General features: G+C 45.4%; 1 protein-coding gene across 19 annotated transcripts in view; it reads right to left on the reverse strand.

Annotated features, from left to right (window-relative positions):
- TENM4 (teneurin transmembrane protein 4) overlaps window positions 1–24,283 on the reverse strand; it is a 929,900-nt gene that overhangs the window by 493,026 nt on the left and 412,591 nt on the right. The window contains exon 3 of one of the 19 annotated variants that reach the window (XM_083170225.1): window positions 20,342–20,456. The exons of the other annotated variants lie outside the window; for them this stretch is intronic. The gene's annotated coding sequence lies outside the window, so the exon portion shown is untranslated. The remainder of the gene's footprint in view (window positions 1–20,341; window positions 20,457–24,283) is intronic. 19 annotated transcript variants of the gene reach the window in all.

Raw genomic sequence — 24,283 nt, forward strand, 5'->3', positions numbered from 1 at the left:
ATTCCTCACCTCACATCATGTCACTGCCCCTGTCACATCAGAGCCGCCGAGAGGGAGGGGGAGCGGGTACATTTTACCGGGGCCCGGGCCTGTCAGGGGGCCCCTGGTCCAGGCCGGACACACACACACACTTTGTAAAAAAATGTTTGTTTTGGCAGAGGTTGCCCGTGTGTAGTGGCGGTCGCGCAGGTGGGAGTGCAGGCGGGTGCTAGGTATAATGGAGGAGTAGGAGAGCGGCGGGGACGGGGTGAGCTGTCACTCACAGTGTGTACAGTGACAGCGGCCAGTGGCAGCTTCAGTGCAGAGATTAGAATGCTCAGCTCCTGCTCTCCGACTCCAGTCCTGACTCCCTTGCGCAGCTCAGCTATAGGAACGAAGATGTAGCAGGCAGGGGCTAACAGAAAATGACTGCCCACATGCCAGGCTACAAAAAGATGGCCGCCGTTTACCAATGGGGAGCCAGGTTTCCTTTCCAGGCAACACAAGAGTGAAATAGGGGGCGTGGCTTAACGGAGGTCTTCTGCAAATGAAGGAAGAAGACAGAAACTGCATCCTCCTTATCATGAAGAGAGAGACCCATCATGGACTGGAGGAGAGAGACAGAAAGGTAGAGAGAGGGGGGAGAGGGGGGTTGCCTGCTACTCTTGCATACACAAAAACATGTATATATTGATGGTTGTGTATTGTGTATACAAATTTTGTGTTTAACTCTGCAGGGGGGGTTCTATACAATATAGGGGGACTAAGGGCATTATTCAATTGGCCACATAGTTGCCCGCTAAAAGGATCAGAACCTTTAGTTTTATATTACCGCGAGTTTATTTTGCACATTATCCTATGAAAAAAAAAATAGCTACATGATTTTTGGCAGGCAAAATCCTACAGGTGTTTTTTTTTTATTAGCCTGCAGCCTGCGGATGATTGTCAGTGCTGAGTGTCAGTGCAGGGGGATAGCGTAATGTATGCGGGGAGTGTGTCCAGGTTAGAGGTGATAGTATAGTGTGTGGGGAGCGGGTGCAGGGTTAGCGGTGATAGCAGTGACGTACGGTGAGGTTAGCGGTTGGTGAGGCACTGGATTGGTGGAGTCAGCGACAAGGGGGTCTGTGGGTAGAGCTGGGTCCAGGTTGCTTCTGCGCTGACAGGCAGGTGTGGGAGATGCCGTCTGCATAAGCAGCAGAGAGACCGGCAGTGCAGCTCCTGCCTGACAGCGCAGAAGCAACCCGGACCCAGCACTTGCCACATACTCCCTCGTTGTTGGCTCCACCAAGCTGTCACAGGAGCCTGCCCATTGGTCTGCCCACATACCTCTTCTACTTAAAAAAATAAATAAAACACTTGTGGCCAAATGTACTAGACTGTGTGCAGTGGTTGTGCAGGATGCCGGCTGAACTCCGAGGTTTTTTTAAGAGGGCAATCATTTACAAGGGATGGGTTTGCCTTGTATGTAAATGTGTGCCTCTTTAAAAGAACCTTGAGTTCAGCCGGCATCCTGCACAACCACTGAACGCAGAGGCCTGTTTCACACACTCCGGCTCCTGCCGGATGGTGAAATCCCGCACGGCCAGGGAGCCATGCCGCACACAGTATTTTATCATGGAGGGGATGGCCACAGCCCGGCAGCCGTCCCTTCCAGTGGCGGGATCCGGCTGCAGCCGTGCGGCTGGGCCGTGACCGTCCCGTGTGAATGGACACAATAGTGTCCATTCACAACTACTGTGTGCGGCACGGCTTCCTGGCCGTGCGGGATTTGACCGTCCGGCAGGAGCCGGAGTGTGTGAAACCGACCAGAGGCTAGTACATTTGGCCCATACTGTATACTTCTTTCATTTAAAAACACTTATTTTACAGAAACACATAGATACAGTGCACAACTATATAACTTTACACATACACACGCCTCTCTTACTTTACACAAACACACGCCTCTATTACTTTACACATACACACACCTCTATTATTTTACACATACACACACACCTCTATTACTTTACACATACACACACCTCTATTACTTTACACATACACACACCTCTATTACTTTACACATACACACACCTCTATTATTTTACACATACACACACCTCTATTACTTTACACATACACACACACCTCTATTATTTTACACATACACACACCTCTATTATTTTACACATACACACACCTCTATTACTTTACACATACACACATCTGTCACTAAACATATACACAGCCCCCACCCTCCACAATTGGCACACACACAGCACCCTTTTACTGATACTGCTTACCTAAGCAGCACAGCACGTCCCTGGCCCAGCATTTAGACAGGATCAGATGAACCGGACAGGACAGGAGATGGTGCGGGCTCAGGCTATTATCTGGCCACCGGCGCACACTGCTACACGCGATCTCTCAGCCTGGCTCCGCGGGCCCATTTCATCTCCAAAGCCCCCCCCCTCCCCCAAACGGCACTTCGTGCGGCTCGTCCGCCTATATAAGCGGCGCCGGTGGGCATCTAATAGCGGGAGCCATCAGCCTGGCTCCGTACGCCCAATCCCCCCGCCCCCAACGGCACCCCGTGCCGTCCGCCTATACAAGCGGTGCCGGTGGGCATCTAATAGCGGGAGCTATCAGCCTGGCTCCGTACGCCCAATCCCCCCCCCCCCCCCCAACGGCACCCCGTGCCGTCCGCCTATACAAGCGGTGCCGGTGGCCAGCTGATGGCAGGAGCTATCAGCCTGGCTCCATGCGCCCATTCCCCCCCAATGGCTCCCAGTGCCGTCCGCCTATATAAGCGGCACTTACTGTATAGATACTAGACAGAGCCTCAGTGACAGTAAGGATCGTGCTTTCTGCCTATATGAAAGCACGCCCCTGTCACTGAGGAGGCGCCACCATCCCCAATCACATCTGCCGCAGTGACAGGGGTGTGCTTTCATATAGGCAGAAAGCACGTCCCTGTCACCGAGGCACTGCTATAGGTGCCGCATATGCACCTTTTTTTAATGGGCTTTTGCAGCCCGGTGCTCGGTCCCTCCCACTGCACCCTCCCTGTTTCTAACTCTATACAGTAGGCAACGGGAGGCACCGCACTTGGTGCCTCCTAAACTATTAAAAATAAAGGAAAATGGGGAAAAAAGTATTATAATAATACAAAGCATATACATATGACACATAATATGTGTCATAAGTATTTTCTTTGTATTATTTTATTATATTAATCATTAATGACAGGGGAGGCACTGCCTCCCCTGCCTCACCTGACTGCACGTCCCTGGGTGATAGTATAGTGTGTGGGGATCGGGTGCAGGGTTAGCAGTGATAGTATAGTGTGCATGGGGAGCGGGTGCAGGGTTAGTGGTACTGTAGTTAAGGTGGTGTGTGGGAAGCGGGTGCAGTTTTAGAGGTAAAGAGTAAAGGTGCCCATACACGTACCAATTACCCGGTACTTTTTGTGCTAAAATAGCATTGCATCCCATGCACAACACATGCACAACGATGCTATTTTAGCACAAAAAAGTACCAGGTAATTGGTACGTGTATGGGCACCTTTAGGGATAGCACTTGTCCTGTGCCTGGTCCATGGACAGAACTGCAGGTGAGCTATTAAGGACTAATTAGTTTAATTAGAAACTTCCAATTGCTTAATTAGTCAATAATTGCATTGCAGAGCAAGTGCTGACAATATTTTCTAAAAATATGGATTTTAGGTTTAAATTGAGCTGTGTACATAGCTTTACACTAACACTATACTGAACTTTTGGGGTTATTCAGACCTGATCGCTGGGCTACTAATTTGCAGAGCCCAGCAATCAGTCATATGCTGCCCAGTGAAATCCCACCCCATGCAAGATGAAAAACCTCCTTAAAAGGATGCAATGTTAATTATGGGCAAGTGCTCTGGACTTGCCCCCAAGCTAAAATTTGCCAGCCAGCCCCTGCTGGGACCGGATGCTGCATATATATATCTATCTATCAATGCAATAACTGCTACTCAGTAAGCGCCCACCTAGGAAGCAGTGGCATATTGATGGGTATGCAGACTCTGCAGCAGCTTGGGGAGCCAGCGCCGGCAGAGTCTGTGGGGAGCGCCCTCCATGGGGGCCCTGGAAAGTTGTTGTACCAGGGCCCATGATTTCTCTTGGCAGCCCTGTGTCACATGCAGCCTGTCCTCACTGACACATCCCTCATCTCCTGATATACTCTGTGCTGCTGGGGATCCTGCTCCTCCCACTATATAACTCTCAGTCTGTGGCTTCCTGCTGCCTCCATTCCCCTCCTCACCTCATGACACTGCCCCTGTCACATGTAGCCCTGTCCTCACTGACACATCCCTCATCTCCTGATATACTCTGTGCTGCTGGGGACCCTGCTCCTCCCACTGTATAACTCTCAGTCTGTGGCTTCCTGCTGCCCCCATTCCCCTCCTCACATCATGTCACTGCCCCTGTCACATGCAGCCCTGTCCTCACTGACACATCACTCATCTCCTGATATACTCTGTGCTGCTGGGGACCCTGCTCCTACCACTATATAACTCAGTCTGTGGCTTCCTGCTGCCTCCATTCCCCTCCTCACATCATGTCACTGCCATTGTCACATGCAGCCCTGTCCTCGCTGACACATCCCTCATCTCCTGATGTACTCTGTGCTGCTGGGGGTCCCTGCTCCTCCCACTATATAACTCCCAGTCTGTGTCTTCCTGCTGCCCCCATTCCCCTCCTCACATCATGTCACTGCCCCTGTCACATGCAGCCCTGTCCTCACTGACACATCACTCATCTCCTGATATACTCTGTGCTGCTGGGGACCCTGCTCCTCCCACTATATAACTATCAGTCTGTGGCTTCTTGCTGCCCCCATTCCCCTCCTCACATCATGTCACTGCCCCTGTCACATGCAGCCCTGTCCTCACTGACACATCACTCCTCTCCTGATATACTCTGTGCTGCTGTGGAGTGGACCCTGCTCGTTTCACTCCTCACATAAAAGCACTGCCTCTCATTGCATTTATATGGGTGAAGGCTTTTTAGATGACTTTTCATCCAGTCATTCTCTAGTCTCAGAACTTTAGCATCAGTCTGTATATGAAGCATCTCACAGCTGCCCTACAAACACTGGCTGGAATAACTCTTCAAAGCCTCTGTGTGGAGAACATTTTCCAAACGAACCCTTTCCTTGACGAATTGCTTCTGTCAAGTTGCCTCTTTTGAACTGTGATGCCGCTCACTGCGCGGATGTCTGATGTGTTAAACAACATCTGTCACGAAAATGTTTTTTGAAATGTTGTGTAAAATTAAAATATAATTGAACACTGCAGTGCGATTATCTGTGCTCTGAGGATGTTTTTAATGTTGACATGAAAGCCTTACTGTCCGGCTGGAAGCAGCGCTGATCGCTGGCTTCATCTGTCTGTAGGTCTCTGCCTGCACTGTGAATGTTTGTGTGTGCAGTATGAGTGCGTGCAGTCTTCATGGGGACCAATGGTTCTTATTGTTAGGGGTCCCCAAACCAGATTAGCCATAATGTACATCAGATTACCCATATGGTACTCTAGATTAGCCATACGGTACTCCAGATTAGTCATACTGTACATCATATTAGCCATACTGTACTCCAGATTAGCCATACGGTACACCAGATTAGCCATACTGTGCATCAGATTAGCCATACGGTACACCAGATTAGCCATACTGTGCATCAGATTAGCCATACTGTACACCAGATTAACCATACTGTACTCCAGATTAACCATACTGTACTCCAGATTAGCCATACTGTGCATCAGATTAGCCATACGGTACACCAGATTAGCCATACTGTACTCCAGATTAGCCATACGGTACACCAGATTAGCTATATTGTACTCCAGATTAGCCATACTGTACTCCAGATTAGCCATACTGTACATCAGATTAGCCATACTGTACTCCAGATTAGCCATACGGTACACCAGATTAGCCATACTGTACATCAGATTAGCCATACTGTACTCCAGATTAGCCATATGGTACACCAGATTAGCTATATTGTACTCCAGATTAGCCATACTGTACTCCAGATTAACCATACTGCACATCGGATTAGCCATACTGTACTCTAGATTAGCCATACTGTACTCCAGATAAACCATACTGTACTCCAGATTAGCCATACTGCACATCGGATTAGCCATACTGTACACCAGATTAGCCATACTGTACTCCAGATTAGCTATACTGTAATTCATATTAGCCATACTGTACACCAGATTAACCATACTGTACTCCAGATAAACCATACTGTACTCCAGATTAGCCATACTGTGCATCAGATTAGCCATACGGTACACCAGATTAGCCATACTGTACATCAGATTAGCCATACTGTACTCCAGATTAGCCATACTGTGCATCAGATTAGCCATACGGTACACCAGATTAGCCATACTGTACATCAGATTAGCCATACTGTACTCCAGATTAGCCATACGGTACACCAGATTAGCTATATTGTACTCCAGATTAGCCATACTGTACTCCAGATTAGCCATACTGCACATCGGATTAGCCATACTGTACACCAGATTAGCCATACGGTACACCAGATTAACCATACTGTACTCCAGATTAGCCATACTGCACATCGGATTAGCCATACGGTACACCAGATTAGCTATACTGTACTCCAGATTAGCCATACGGTACACCAGATAAACCATACTGTACTCCAGATTAGCCATACTGTACTCCAGATTAGCCATACTGTACTCCAGATTAGCCATACTGTACACCAGATTAGCCATACTGTACTCCAGATTAGCCATACTGTACACCAGATTAGCCATACTGTACTCCAGATTAGCCATACTGTACACCAGATTAGCCATACTGTACTCCAGATTAGCCATACGGTACACCAGATTAGCTATATTGTACTCCAGATTAGCCATACTGTACTCCAGATTAGCCATACGGTACACCAGATTAGCTATACTGTACTCCAGATTAGCCATACTGTACACCAGATTAGCCATACGGTACACCAGATTAGCTATATTGTACTCCAGATTAGCCATACTGTACTCCAGATTAGCCATACTGTACACCAGATTAGCCCTACGGTACACCAGATTAGCCATACTGTACACCAGATTAGCCAGACGGTACATCAGATTAGCCATACTGTACACCAGATTAGCCATACTGTACACCAGATTAGCCATACTGTACACCAGATTAGCCATACTGTACATCTTTAAAGTGTGGAAGGAATGCTGTTGTTGTTGATGAATTGATGTGGACATGGAACCCTCCCACCCCCACAATTAGTGTAGTACGTTTTCTCACATGGCTTGCTTTGCCCTATATACTTCTGGGCTGGCATGGTGTCTCACTCCGCTACTGCTGCGCTCTGCACCCTTTATCATCCTCAATCGGAGTCCACGTTGATGTTGCGGTAATTCCCTATTATTGACATATGCTTTTTTTTTTCATTTAAATGAAGAAAAAACTAATGTTGACTTTTTTATGTGTCAACCATTTTCAAGATGACGTGTTTGAGTTCAGTGAGGCAATTTTTTTTTAATCCTTCCCCCCCCCCCCCCCCCACACACACACTTTACAGTGCCATTAATTTGGGCAATGACTGATATATAGATGGTAAACCCCTATGGCCTGTGATAAGTCTATTCTCCCCTTTAGTAAATAGGCTCCTTATAGTAATTTAGATTTTGTCCTGCGGTGTAATGAAATCTAGCACTTGTGTCCTGACTGTATAAACTGAAGTATGATATAACCCAGCAAAGCAGTAAACAGACAAAGGCACCGCACTAAATTACACAGTACAAACATAATGCTACAGCTACAGTAAGTACACATTTCATAACTAGCTGTGATAGAAGCGGTAATGTCACCCTCCAACGTGTTATTGAGGAGAAGATGATGGATATGCCGTCACCTTCTCTATCACAGGGTCTGGGATGTCAATCACAGATAGGTCCTATGTAGGGTATGTGCTGTAACAGACCCATGTGATTACATAAAGGACAATTTGTGTCTTCCTATTCTAGATTCTATCTATTATCTTTTAGAAGGTATAAGAGGTAGAATGTTGACATCTTCAATACAACTCCCATCTTTGTAACTTTGCCCCTAAAGAATTAACCAATCAGCCCCTAACTGTCATTTTGCACAAAAGTAGCCTATAAAATGGCAGTTAGGGAACTGATTGGCTGGTGCTTTTTTGTACATAGGTGGTGATTCCGGTTGGTTTGCAAAAGCAAACTCCTTCTTTAATGGACAAAACCATGCTGCCCTGCAGGTGGGGCAGATGGAACATGTGCAGAGAGAGTTAGATTTGGGTGAGTTGTTATGTTTCTGTGCAGGGTAAATACTGGCTGCTCCCACTGCAATTTAGATTTGAGTTTGAACACATCTCGCCCAAATGTAACTCTCTCTGCATGTTACATCTGCCCCATCTGCAGTGCAGCATGGTTCTCTCAATTAAAGGAGTTTGCTTTTGCAATCCAAACAGAATCACCACCATAGTCCCCAAAATTACAACCAATCAGCTGTATTGCCCTGCGGCCCAGCAGTTGGGTACCTGCATGTCCATTCACAAGAAATATAGAAAAATAAGCCTCTATCTGTCTCCCCCCCCCCCCCCACCCCCGGAGCCTCCCACGCAATTCCCCTTTCCTCCCAGTTACCCCCACTTTTGGTGAAGCCACCCCCCCTTCGGAGTGAGCACTTTTTTTTTTTTTTAAGGTCCGTGAATTGGCATAATCCCCTTAAATTTGGGAGAAATAAATTAATTACACGATTTCGACCAACCTTCTGTTATTTATAAATTACCGGATGCTGATAGTGGAGTTATGGATGCAACCTGTAGCTCTTTATCCAATATAATAAATGGCTGATCCTCACCTCTACAGGGGGAAATTCAAGTGTTTTGACCACCAGCGACCACTAGATGGCGCCTGGTGGAGCGATTCTGACATTGCTGTTATGCTGTTCCATCATCGTGACGGGCTGGTACCTATTATACACAGCTGCAGTATAAGCTGATACATGTCCATGTTCTTAACCCTTTGAGTGCCAAGGTTGCCGTGACAGATGTGCAAAAGATCCCCTAAAAATGCCAGCGACGTAGTCTTTGAATATGAATCACTTTATTTATTGCCGGTAAATGATCCGAAGTCAATTCATTGAAGTTTAATTAAATATTGCTTCCCACCAACCCCCCCCAAAAAATAAAACAGTCGCTTTGTGCCACACTGGCATTATTTGCGGATATTTTGCACCTCTGTCACGGCAACATTGGCACTCAGGGGGTTAAGAAAGCGATGTAATAATAGAAGTGTAAAGGTGATAAAATGATCAGTATTGCAGATATCTGTATTCCTGCAGAGACCGGGGACCTACAGTGTTTATTTGACTTTAGAAACAAGAAAATTCCCTGGACCAAAAGGCCAAGGGAAATTAACAGGCGCTTGGCAGGAGGTGTTTTTCGGGGTGTAAGCTGCTGCTCAAGGGGGGATAGTCAGTCCCCACCACAATAAACACAAAACCAGATCACGCCGAAGCGTGTGAGCAGCGCTAAATGAGGTGACACACACCAAATTACAAATGTAGTAATATTTTACTGATTAATTTTAAAAAGCATGTATAGAGGTACAATACAAAAATACAAAAATACACAGTAAAAACAATATGGGTACCAATTCTTCACATCACAAGCTGGGTTAAATATACTGTGTCGAATCCAATGTATGACAAGGGATATGTATCACGTGATAATATAAAAATGGGAAGGGGAGTCAAAAAAAATTGATTATGGGTAAGTGCACGTTACCATTTAGTGGACGATCTGTGTGGTAGCCACGGGTGGTAGTTGGGATCCTCACCCGGGTAGATGATAATTTTTTGAGAAGTGCTGTCGATTGGCTTCCGCTGATAATGCAGCCCCCTGTAGATTCTTGATGATATTTTTCAGGGGGGGGGGGGGGGGGGGGAGAGATGGATTACCCCAACACTTTTTCGATGAGCGGTGTCCGCCAAAAGGTCGACAGGAAAAATTCGGAGAAATGGTAGGGCAATGTCCTCCTTTTTGGAATGGCAAGCTGGAATTATGCCGCTGGGTGTTTCCAGGAGAGATCGTGACCACCAAACACAATTGAAGAAGGAAATAGGTGGATCCGTGGATCAAAGTGTACCAATAGGGGAGTCAATCTGGTACACTATCCCACACTTGGAGTGAAGAACTGGAAGTCTGCCTGACGCGTTTCACTGCCAACTGCAGCTATTATACACAGCTGCAGTATAAGCTGATACATGTCCATGTTCTTAACCCTTTGAGTGCCAAGGTTGCCGTGACAGATGTGCAAAAGATCCCCTAAAAATGCCAGCGACGTAGTCTTTGAATATGAATCACTTTATTTATTGCCGGTAAATGATCCGAAGTCAATTCATTGAAGTTTAATTAAATATTGCTTCCCACCAACCCCCCCCAAAAAATAAAACAGTCGCTTTGTGCCACACTGGCATTATTTGCGGATATTTTGCACCTCTGTCACGGCAACATTGGCACTCAGGGGGTTAAGAAAGCGATGTAATAATAGAAGTGTAAAGGTGATAAAATGATCAGTATTGCAGATATCTGTATTCCTGCAGAGACCGGGGACCTACAGTGTTTATTTGACTTTATAAGGTGTCAGAATTGCGCTGCCCTGGGGATGCGCGGAGCTTTCCAAGGCGGCAAAGCGGTTCGCTTTCCCAGCCCGGGTTGAGCATTTTAATGGTATACTGTATATAAGGCTGCATTTGTTTTTCTTCAATAAAAGTTGTAAAAATATAAGTGTAAATAGAGCAGGGAAGGTGTTAAGACCATAAGCGCTTTCATGTTATTTTTCCAGACTTAATGGTTTTGCTCAGATACATGACAAGTTTATATGTGCTGGAAATCCCCCTGTGGGACAGCACCTGTCGCCAGAGAGGTTTGGACGCTTAATACTCCATATGGAGGGGACAAGTTCTGCCAGCTGGGTAGCGCCTGACAGTATGGCCTCCTCTCCGTCAATGACATGCGGAATTATCCCTCCCATTAGTGTGACACGATCTCAAGACAGGAAACTGACCAACCAAATCATTGTCTGCAAATGCAGTCGCGTTATTGGAAAATTTCGGGCTAACATCTGCTGTATCCCTCCATGTACCCGTCTGAGTCACCATGGAGCGGAGAATTCTAAGCAGTCGCCTGTTTATGGGTGGCATGACCTTGACAGAGTGAAGGTCATTGAGGTCAGGGATTACCCTTATGACATCACCTACCTGGCAAATTACAGGCTGTGTTTGAAAAAATATACAATTCGGAGCTGATTGGTTGGTGCTTTATCACTCTCCATTTTATTACTTTTTACAGCTTAGTACATCTCGCCCCAAAAATAGAGATGGACTGCAATGTACTTAAAAAGATATAGGGGCATATCTGATAATTAGAAGGTTTTAGACCCAATAAATGTACTTTTTTTTACTGGCGATAAGAAATGGCGACAGCTGGGGCTGTTCTGAGCAATGTCGGATCCAGTGGAACCCTCTCCTGGCAATTTCTGCCGTACATAGCCTGTGGGCCACAACGGCTTCAGATGGGGGCTGTGGATGCTGTCGGAAATGGGGGGGATCCTTAATATTTATGGGGGAGGAGTCTCAAACCTTGGAAAGCAACTGTCATTAGACTGCATCAGGTAAATGTCAGGTAGAAGCTGATTGGAAGGTAACTTCTCCAGTTTAACACTTTCCAAGGTCTGAGTCAGTCCCTTTTATACTGACACAGGCCCAATATTCTCCAAGCACGTTTATAAAACAAGCTCAGACCACACAAACCCATATCTCCCAACTGTCCCGATTTTCGTGGTACCGTCCCGTTTTATTGGTACGGTCATGTGTCCCGCCAGGACCGGCAGTGCCCCGTGGTAGGGGGCAGTAGGGAGTCCCATCTGCCTGGCACTGCACTGTACACAGCGTCTATTCCCGTAGACAGCGGAAAAAACAGGGACGTGGCCTCCCCAGAGCATTGCTAGTATAGACCACGCTCCCTGTTGATAGACCACACCCCCAAAATTCAGGGTCCGGCTTCCAATGCCATTAGAAGTTGGGAAGTATGCAAAGGTCATGTGACTCGTCGTTATCTTTCATTCATTTATCCATTCATACCACAACCCTGAGCAGCTGTGATGAAGATTCCCTTATTTACACAGATATATAGGTTCTTGCCACTGTAAATGCAGCATTTGGATATCGCCACCAGATTTGCAGCAATGTGTAATGCATTGATTGGGGTTAGTGTAGGTTTACGAGCACAGTGCTGTCCTCACAGCAGGATATCTCTGTAGCAGTTTCTTTATAGCCGTATTAATAAAACATATATATTCCTGCAGCCTGGCATGTACAGGAAAGAACATCTGCTCCGCCACTGATTCACCCTCGGTAATGTCCTCTGTCCTGTAATATAACGGTACAAATCAATACAGTTATGGCCTCGATCAATAAGTTTACATTTTACACTTATCTATATCCTCTATTGTGTTATTTACCTATGGGGCCTCATTCAGACCTGTTAGCAGATGGACAAAACCATGCTGTACTACAGGTGGGGCAGATGTAACATGTGCAGAGAGAGAGAGTTAGATTTGGGGGAGTTATTTTGTTTCTGTGCAGGGTAAATACTGGCTGCTTTATTCTTACACCGCAATTTAGATTTCAGTTTCAACACAACCCACTCAAATCTAAAGGCCCCCATACATTAGGCCGACTTGTGCTAAGGACAAGTCGGACCCAATTCTCCTCCGAGCCGCCCGGCAGCTCCCCAGGAGACTCACATACAATTTAGGACTTGATGTGCCATTTATTAAATGTGATAAATCGCATGCGATTTATCACATGTATCTCAGCCAATCAGTGGCTGCAGAGGGAGAGTGCGCTATCTCAGCCAATCATTAGCCGGGCAGTCATTTGACACGTTATTTTAAAGATGTAATAGCCGCCGCTGCCTAACAGCTTGCCCCACTGTTCTGATCACCGCCGCGGCTGAACTGCTTCCTCACGGGCACCCCCCGCTGCACCCGCCGGCCACTCATTTAAGAGCTACCGCTGCACGCCCGCTGCAGGAGGTCGGACATGATCGTACGTGCTGCACGTCCGACCTCCTGATCCGGTCCGATGGGCACGGGACCGCACATCGGATCAAATGTCAAACATATGCGATTTTGGGCCGATTTCACGCAATTTATTGGCCCACGTGCTGAAGTCGCGTGGAATCGGTCCAAAAACGCATAGTGTATGGGGGTCTTTACTCTCTGCACATGTTACATCTGGCCCAGCTGCAGTGCAGCAGGATTTTGTCTATTTGCATTAGATTGACATGGTTAAATGATACACTAATTTGGGATCTATGTACTAAATATAACAACAAATACCAAAAAAAAAAACTAATATTGACCCTTCCATGTCAACCTTCTTTCCATGAACTTGTCGATCTTTTGGGGATCAACCTAGACACGGTCAACTCGATGAACCAAACCCACATAATCAGGGGCTCTTCAATAGGGGCATAGACCCGCTCTTCTCCACGCTCTACTGCGCAGGTCTCCGGAAACATGACACCCCCAAGAGATTAATTTTACTATTGCGCATGCATGGCGTTCGGCCATTTTAGCTGTGATTTTTGCAGCGGCAGCAATGCCCGATGCGGGACTCCAGAAAGGTAAGTGCGTAAAGAGACAGGGGTGCAGTGTGTGCATACCCCCAACTGCCCAGATTACAGCAAGGCATTCCCGCTTATTGTACACTGTCCTCCTGTCCCACCCGCAGGTCACAGTGCCCTAGGGGAATGGGGGGAAATATGCACAGAGCATACCCTCGGCATCTAACAGTGAAGGGAGGGGTTCCAGGGGCTGCTCAGGGAGTGCTGGGCACGCCCCCAAATGACAACAGCGGTGGATCGTGCTGAGAGGCCCCGTCCTCCTCCTGACGCTTTGCCCGAGGCTCCACCCCCTCTACATCCTCTTTACAGGTATGAACTCATTATAGAATCACCTATGCACATAATCCTGGCTTTATTCTGGTTCACTCCTTCTGGCAAATTCCTTCTTAGATGGACAAAACCATGTACACTGCAGGTGGGGTAGATGTTACTTGTGCAGAGAGAATTAGATTTGGTGGGGTTTTACTTCAAAGTGAGATCTATATTGCAGTGTAAAAATAAAGCAGCCAGTATTTTCCCTGCACAGAAACAAAATAACTCACCCAAATCTAATTCTCTCTGCACAAGTTACATCTGCCCCACCTGCAGTGCACATGGTTTTGTCCATCTACTGATGGAGCGCAATTCATGTTGGCTGGGGCTGGCGCCAGCCCCAGCCAGCCTCCAGCTCCCGGCAGGGGACGCGCGCACACGAGAAGCTCGCGCCCCCCCGTGGCAACGGAGCTCCTTGCCGACGTCCGCCGCCACTGACGGTCCCCCTCGCCACCCGACCCCCCCTTACCCTGAGGCGAGACTGGGACACGCCTCCCAGTTTAATGGAGTCCCTCTCCACCGGCGCTCGACAGAGGGGACGTTCTGGCGGGCTCCAGGCAAGGACAAGAGGAACTCCATCTGTAAGAAGGAATTTGCCAGAAGTAGTGAACCAGAATAAGGCCCCATGTGCTTACTGCAGTAAATCCTGTACTGTGTGCGCTGACTGTATGGTAGTATTGTCAAGTTATTAATAAAGTTTTTTTTATTTATTAAAGAGCCACAATGCAGGAACTAGAAACTGACAGCTGGCACATATGTGTCTGCAGTGTGACAAGCTGCTGCTAAGATCTGCTATATAATACATCTATTCTTCATATACTGCGCTTATATATATGTAAACAAAGAATGAGTGGCGCCACCTGTGTATCCTCAATCCAGGCACCAGGTATAAATAGGCAATGTCCCCCTTCTAATTTTGGGGTGTCAGCCAATCTTCAAAGGTAAAAGTAATGGTAAGTTACTAGGGGTAAAAGGTGTGTATTCAATAAATGAAGATGCGGCGACTGATTGCTCTAAAATAGTAAATACTATGTGTGCTGGTCCGCACTTGTTAAGAAACCATTAAAAAGTTATCTAATAGAAGTGGACCTAAAAACACGATATATAATTCACTATGGATAAAAAATGTCAAAAGGTACGTATAAAAAATATAAAAATTTATTTAAACAAAGTAGAAGATATTTCCTTTAAAAAATACACAGACAATTAATAATTAATAAAATTAATACAATGTTAGAACATGTTTATTAATTGTGTATTTTTTAAAGGAAATATCTTCTACTTTGTTTAAATAAATGTTTATATTTTTTATACGTACCTTTTGACATTTTTTATCCATAGTGAATTATATATCGTGTTTTTAGGTCCACTTCTATTAGATAACTTTTTAATGGTTTCTTAACAAGTGCGGACCAGCACACATAGTATTTACTATTTTAGAGCAATCAGTCGCCGCATCTGCGCTTATATATATGTTAAGGAAAAAGGAATGTCTCTATAATTTCGGTTTCTGGGAATGTTTTAAAGACTGGCTCAGATCAGTGCCATGTGCAGGCGTTTTACGACGCGTTACCATGCCGAATGAGCAGATCTTAAGTGATATGCAATAAGCCAATTCCAATTAAATGCACGGCATATGCTCCTATATATAAGATGTATACATTTTACTGCTGAGCCCAGAGGTCTCAGACTTGCTTTTCCTCCTGTTCCTGCTGTACCTTGATTCAGTGCAATAGACAGATAGTAACCTGAGCGCCCCCAGGGACAGTTAAGCCTCAGCCCTGTGAGCTTTGAGCTTGGTTCCCTCATCTGGTGTCCACGCTGAATTTAGTAACAAGGCAGGAAGGAAAATACACCAGAACATAGAGGGAGAGACCAATAAAACCACAAGGAACAAGACGAGAGCCCTCGTTAGGGATGGAGGAAATATAGGCGGACTTGTAAAGCAGCGAGATACTTTCACTGGCTGCATTCTGTCACCTGAAGGACACATTTTCTCCAGTTCTCCTGGTGACACTAAGAAGACACTGAGCTGCTGGCCATACGCCCACAGCGGTGAAAAATGGGGGCGTGGCCTCACAAAAGTATCAATTTGCAGACCACACCCCCTTGTTGTGAGGCCACGCCTCTTTATTTCGGCACGTGAGGATGGCTGCAACAAAAGTTGGGAGGTATGTGAAAGTAGACGGGACCGCAGCAGGAATCTCCGATCCCTCCTGTCTCGCAATTAGCGGGATCCCCCATACATACCTCCCAACTGTCCCAATTTTCACGGGACCGTCCTTTTTTTTTGGGTTGGTTCCGGCTTTGTCACACAGTGGGGTGGGGGGGAGTAAGTGCCAGGCAAACATATTTATTCATCGCAATGACCCCTGTAATGTTTACCTTATATATATTTAACCTTGTTTTTTTACAGAACATTTTTTATTTGAATTTATATAACAAATGTGAGCAGAGATGTTGACATATTAAAAGCTTATTATTAAAATAATGACAGGGGGGAATTAACTCAGTATCTGGATTATAGGACTAATTCCGGTTGACTCGGTAAGCTGGGAAGACCACAACTTAGCCAGTCCCAGAGTGCCCGTCCTGCTGGAAACCCCCTCCCCCACCGCCCGATACTTCATCCCGCCCGCATTTGCATGGAAACGCCCATCGTTTTCATTGGAGTTTCCATGTCCCGGCGCCACCACCATGCCCGTCCACCCGATTTCGGCCCCTATACATCAACAATGTCTAGGTCACCAGTCATCATGCACAAGATTGACATTGAATAAAGGTGGACACACGCAAGGTTGGCATTGACAAAATGTTGACACCAGCGAAAGGTCTGCATGCCAATGGTCGTCATTTCCTTTTATGATTAAAATGACGTAACCTATTGTAAGAGATAAAAAAGTAGTGATGTCACAATCAATATCAGGAAGTACTGTCGGATATCAAACACGAGTGACATCACAACTCTCCAAATGTGAGCAATGACACCAATAAGCCCCGAATATAAGAATGTATTTTAAAGGCGCTTGAACACAAATTAACATCCCCTAGAAAAGTGAAATGAAAGTGTTGTACGTGGACCCGCGTCGGCCCTGTCATCCGCTTTGTTATACTGCGCCAGCCTCTCTCGATAGAGATTAATTACAGTATCTCATTCTCTATGTGAGAATCTCTCCCACACTCCTGTGAAACACAGACCCGCAGAAGAAATGGATGTAATTAATGTCTCTGCAAAGGTCCTTAGTCAAGTTCAGCAAACCAGAGACCGGTGAAAAAGAAATATACCGTATAGAAGAGGAAAAAAAACAGTATTCAAAACAAAAGGACAATTCAAAATTATTTTTGACTTTATTACACAAGGGCCGAGTTACAATAAAGACTTCTACGGAAAAGAAAGATGCAGAAGATGTAATAGGGTTGAATAAATCAAAAGTTATTACTGGTCAAAGATAACAAAAAAGTGTTCAGCAATCACATGGCCAGGAGGGGGCAGTATATATTGGCATCTGGTAGGCATTGCTTGTCTTCTTGAGTAGGTAGAAGTCGTATAAGAATCTGGTTGTGCAACTGAAGAAGCTTAGGTGGCAAACTTACCACTTGGCAATTTTTACCTGGAAACCTCAGAAAAGCCGCCAGGAAAAATAAGGTGGTTATGACGGGTGATATACTATAGCTCAAACCAGGTCTTAAATGATATGTTGACTTTGACATGTTGACATAAACGTTCCAGTGATGAAATGTCACCATGATGTCATATGCATGGGTGGCCCAGCAGGGACTGACCTTCTGTTGACAGCGGAGGTCATGTGACCACCGGGTAATAGCCCTGCTCCTACTTGGTATGAGTATTTTCCACCTAACCCCAATACCTACCTCAAATTCACCCTTAAGTGTCTAACCCTACTCTCCCCCAACATCACCTCCCACAGTCTGTCAACATTTCAACTGCTGACATTCTGAGAATGTTAACAGGTAGTCTGTCGGCATTGTAACTGTCAACCTTTTGAATCTATGAAAGAATTCATATTTCAGACATGGCTTCCATTTATTCTGTAGGACATAAATGACATCGTATGCCCCATCATCAATATATTTTTACTCGCCCTTTCATTTAATATTGGCAACCTATAATGAATAAATAATAACAATCTATAAATCGAATTACTCATTAATTTAAATTAAATTTAATCATTAATTAATCGTCACCATAAATTAATTAATGTCTTTTTTACACTTTATTGAATAAAATATTTGTCCATATGATAAATGTATTGGCCAATAATAATTATAATAATAATAATAATAATAATAATAATAATAATAATAATAATTTAATTTATCTAGAACTTTTCTCATTAGGTTTCAAAGTCAAAGGGGGACATGTACTAAGATGAGAGTTCTATTTCCCATGGGATGTTGCTATAGGTACCAATCAGATTCTTTCTGCTTATAGAAGGTGCTAAATAGAAAGTAGATTCTGACGGGTTGCCCGTAGCAACATCCCACGTGAATAGAAATCCCATCTTAGTAAATGTCCCCCATAGTACAAAGTAAAAAAAAAGTAACACAAATAAGTAAGAAAAACTAAAACCTAGAGCGCACTTTAAGTATAATGCAAGAATGTTGCAGGATTTGGGCAATAAATTCCATGGCTTGTCCATTCCGCCCACAAATGGTACCAGGTGAGGCAGCCATCTTGGGCGCAATGCATGTGATTACCCTGGGTGGAATAGGTCACTCCTAGAAGAGATGACACAAAGTGGATGTGTGCAGCATGCTAGCACTAGGATGAGGGTACCAACATAACCGTTAAATCTACTGTATGTGTTTTTCCTTTTATCCATGGGCGTACCAGGTAAAGCAGCCACGTACAGCCCGGAAACTATAAATAGACAGGTTTATGGCTGTTTGGCCTTTTCTAGACTCTACACAAATGATATTACTTCTGCAATGAGAATCACAGGCTTAAATGTTGAAATTATAAAAATACTACAATTGAGTATGCCAGATACTTGCGATTTGGTGAATGCAGACAGCCAACAAAGAAGCGGCCATTTTGCACTCAGGCATGATTGCAACACCTGGGGATGTTCCCATCTCCTTGCCCCAGCCACGTTCCCTGAAAACACCCTTTCTAAGCCATCACTTATCTATGCCTCCTACCTGTCCAACAGTCTTTTTACGTGGGTCAGTCATGTCAGATTAGGACCGTCTTGACTAAATCAACCCATGTATGTGAGGGGATGGGGGGATGTCTGATAGCATGTAAGAGGCATGTGGATGGGGGTCTGATGCATGTAAAGACATGTGGGGGTATGATGACATGTAAGGATATATGGGGGTCTGTTGGCATGTAAGGGCCATATGGAAATATTTGATGGCATGTAAGAGGCATGTGGAGGGGGATCTGATGGCATGTAAAGACATGTGGGGGTCTGATGGCATGTAAGGGCCATATGAAAATATCTGATGGCATGGAAGGGGCAAGTGGGGATATCCGATGCCATGCAAGGGGCACATGGGGCTATCTGATGGCACACAAGGGGCATGTGAAGTTTTGATTGCATGCAAGGCACATTTGAGAATGTCTTAAGAGGTATGAGAAGAGTCTGATGGGTATGTAAGTGGATATGACATCATGATTTTGTTTCCGTCACTCCGGATGTCCGGGAGATGAACGCTTCCCCAGACACTGCTGTGGCTGCGGTGCCGGCTCCTTCACAGTGACAGTAGGAGAGAGCCTTTTGGTGTCACCCCAGCGTGGGTGAAACCCGCACCTCACCAGTGCTACCACTGACTGTAAGAACAAATGTGTGTAGCAAGGTACTGTCAGTGGTGTTTGTACCGTAAGTGTGTAAGGGGTGGGATAAATCGCTGTGGGCACCAGGTAAAATATAGCCTAGCTTTACCTGTTCCTACATCTTTTACTGAGCATTTATTATAAAATAAAGAACAATGATCCCAACTAAATGTCGTCTATTATATTTGAAGCCGTTGAAGACGTAGACTGGATATCTTTGAGATGACTGTTTCCATGCACAAAGAAAACAGAATCCAAATCCCAGCTCTATCATTGGACAACATTACAGCAGGGAATGTGGAATAACGCCTTCCAATAACATAGGTTAGCTATAAATGAGGAAGACAGCTATCAAAGTCCCTATTAAATATTTCTATCTTTCTTTCTTTAAGCTATACATTATTCGTGCGCGAGGTTACACAGGGGCGCGGTACAGAATACCGGGAATAAGCAGGTACAACATCTATAATCCACTAGAAGATTTTCAAATATTCATTCTCATTCAATGTGTACCTATAAGGGGCATCTGTGATGGCGGGGTTCTCAAGTAGATTGTATTCATAGATTTTTCTTCAAATTGAAATACTTAAATTCATACATATTTCACAGGCAATTTGATGTTTGACATCTGCAACACACACAAAAAAATTTGATACAAAATTAAAAAAAACAAAAACTTTCCGATGGTTCTTCGGTTTCATCATTAACATCCGTAAAGTTCACTTTCAAATGAGTTTATTTAAAAAAAAAAAAAAGACTTTTCAGGTATTAACCACTTCCATAAGGGCAAGAGTAAAAAAAGTGATGGCTCACAGGCAGCGGGCATCATTCAAACAACGCCTGGGGATGTGGCCATTGCCTTGCCCCAGCCACGTCCCCTAAAAACACAATTTAGAAACAATCACTTATTTATACCTCCTACCTGTCCCATAGTCTTTTTTTACGTGGGTCTGTCTGGTCAGATTGGGAGTGGGCTAATGAAACCCATGTATGTATGGGCATGTAAGAGGCATGTGGAGGGGGGTCTGATGGCATGTAAAGACATGTGGGGGTCTGATGGCATGTAAGGACATATGGGGTCTGATGGCATGTAAGGGGTATATGGAAATATCTGATGGCATGCATTGGACATCTTCACTTGGCTGTGATTTCTTCGCTACCCATACACATCTATTAAGGTGGGATTTCACTATAGCGGGGCGGCATCTACTTGGTTGCTGGCTGCTGAAATTTTTTTCAGCAGCGATTAGGTCTGAATAAGGCCCAATCTCGGCAGACAGTCAATACTTCAAAACCAAGAAATGTATGAATTGCTAGGTCCACAGACATTAGTTCGACAATGATTGGTCAGCAGTGAAATCAGAATCCGGCACCATTCCGATGGTGGTCGGCGGTGAAATCCGAATTCGGCCCCGTTCCGATGGAGGGGGGGTCAGCACACGCGCGTTTTTGATTGTCGTGACCATCGGATGATTTCTCGCCCCTTCGGCCACATTTGAGGGGATGTGTTCATGTACATCCTGTCGCTTGTTACCGAGTGGATCCAGCATCCAGGGGATGGGATGGCCGTCGTTTATGGGCTTGCTACGCAGCGAATATATGCTGCTTAGCGATCCTTGCTGAATCAGTCCCAAAAAGGTAAACACATGAGTTTTTCACATTTTTTGGTGTCTGTGTCGATAGCTGTTATTTATTACGATTATATCTTTATATATCATCTAGGTACGTGTTCTATATACTGCGCATTTTTAGTTGAGTTTCAAAAATTAAACATTCTAAACCAAAGCCGAAGATCTAAATGGTTTGCGGGGGAAGATTGCTGCCCACTCAGCCCTGTTCCCCTCCGCTGAGTTCAAATCACTCAGAGATTCCATTTCTATCTCAAGTTGTTCACAGCAGCTAAAAGCCATCAGAGACGTCGGGAAAAACACAGACTTTAGATAGCTCCAAATATTTCATTATTTACGAAGAGCGAATGTGCGCACTGGACTAGTCCTAATAGGGGAGTGTATGAAGTCATGCCGATGCTACGCTACGCGGTGAGTAAGACGCATGGAACATAACGTGCGCTGAACATGGATTTTAATTGTGCTTCTTAAACGCATTTTCCCTATGTTTATCAGCGGAACCTATATTACATGTAGTGCAATGAATGCAGCACAATACTGGTGTCAGTGGCGTCAGTTTGTCCCTCGATAAAAATTGGTGCCTCCCAAATAGATCAATCAGTAAGGTGTCTGTCTCCAGTAAGATAGGTCATGGGTTCTAATACAGGGTGACATCATGACGCAGTGGACCGGCCCGCAATGCACTCTTGGGAACGGGTGAGAGCCGGGCGCACCATGCAGCTGACACGGAGTGGAGTCTGGAAGCCAGGAGGAACGATTATGAGCACAGTGAGTGACTGACCGTTGCAATGGGGAAAAAAGCAGTACATTCTGTACAATCTATATTTGCCGGTACAGACTGTTAAAAAAACAGTACTGTACCGGCAAATTCGTACAGTTGGAGGGTGTGCAAATGTCCATGACTTGCTGGGGAGATTTAAAAGTCATGTGCTCAGTATAACAGCATCGCACCCGCTATGTCAACATTCATTTAAATCAACATTTACACCGCGCTATGAAAGCCGGATCTCATTCTAAAATGAACATAAATACCCTTTATTCATTTGTGCACTGATCAAAGCCCCCTCCCCCCCCCCCAGATCCTTATTTTGATACATATAGGAAGCAAAGATACAAACAGACAGTTGCAGTTTGGCGTACTAACTTTCCTGTACTGTTCAAATCATACATTTATATTTAACCTCCTGGGAGAGCCTGGAGAGGAGGTAGGGGTGGGAGGTTTGGGGGTTCGCTCCGGTGCCCACTTATAAAAGTGGGAGGTTTCACAAAGAGATGTAGTTGATGTCTGTGTGTGTAAGGGCAGTGGCGGACCTATATTTTTTGGGTGCCTGAAACTCAAACTGTCATGGGGGCTGATCTGCAAACAGCAACGATAGAGCAAGATCCGACAAAGTCCAAATGACTTTGCAGCCCTTGCAAGGACAGCACACACTGCGTAGACACCTCCTTGTCCCCAGATGCAACTCACACAGAGGCAGAACTACCATTGGCGAAGTGGTCTAAGGATCCCACTGCTGCCCTTGTCACTCTCTTCCTGACACCCACTGCTTTTCCCTGTCACACTCTGCCTCTCATTATCACCCACTGCCGTGTTGAATATTGTGAACCTGGAGTTGGTTGGAGGAGGGAGGCCAACCTCTCAAAAGTTCCACCACTGTTCTCACCTGTCTTTGCTCCCAGCCTCCTTCCTAGGACGGGCCCTCTCAGGCTCCACCCTCCTGACTCCCTCTGTGCACATCCCACGTGTAACAGGAAGTCCGCACTGGACCCTATCACTTTAGCCCTCAATATGGCTTCCTCTTCAATTCAGGTGAAACCAGCGAATTGGTTTAAAAAATGAACGCACGAATAATAAATAACTATGAACAAGAAAGCGTTTTCCTTCTGCGCACCGGAAAGGTTACTATTTATAACCTTGCACACGTAGCGCCTGGAATCTGATCACCGAATCCGCTGCACATTATAATCACTGCGGCTGATTCTCATTTGCCAGCGCCTTTTATCTGCTGGGCTAATAATTATCGTGTTGTCCTTGGGAGGATTGCTCAGCGATGACCTTTGAGTTCTAGGAAAATAATTTGAGATAAATTTAGAACATTCCAGGCCGACACTTCTCCTCAACGACCTAATGAATGTTTCAGTAGTTGCTAAGCTCAGAGGGGGTCTCGCCGTATTAATATACAATCAGGACAAATCAGAAATTGGCTCCATTGCCGGAGATACACCTTAAAAACATACTTGAACCTAAAGTATGCAAAAAAAACAAACAAACAAAGACTTATTAAAGTTAGCATAGAATCAGTGGCGTAACTAAGTTTTGGGCCCCCCCCCCCCGCCGCCCTGCCAAGCACCCCCAATCCCCCGCTGCCCATGCAAACCCCCCCCCCCCCTCCAATCCCCTGCAGCCTTACCTATCGCGCTGGTCCCGGCGGCTCCGTTCTTCTTCTGCTGAGGACCACCACAAAATGGCCACCCCCATACAGCAGACAGTTTCAGAGAACTGTGTGCTATATGGGGGCGGCCATTTTGTGGTGGTCCTCAGCAGAAGAACGGAGCCGCCGGGACCAGCGAGATAGGTAAGTCTGCGGGGGATTGGGGGGGGCTGCGGTGCTATAGTTACGCCACTGCATAGAATAACTTAGTCTAACGAGAAAAGGGTATTTGCTGTAAGGGGGGGGGGGGCATGATGGCCGTACCAATATAACATCAGTAACAATATATTTTGAGAAGTTGATACTAACATTGGTGTCTGCAATATGGGGTTTCTTGTTTGCCACTATATATTCACTGTGATATTTTTTTTCTTCTCACAATATACAAGATTAAT

Source organism: Crinia signifera, chromosome 2 (genome assembly GCF_055691185.1).
Source record: "Crinia signifera chromosome 2, ASM5569118v1, whole genome shotgun sequence".
Classification (NCBI taxonomy): Eukaryota; Metazoa; Chordata; class Amphibia; order Anura; family Myobatrachidae; genus Crinia; species Crinia signifera.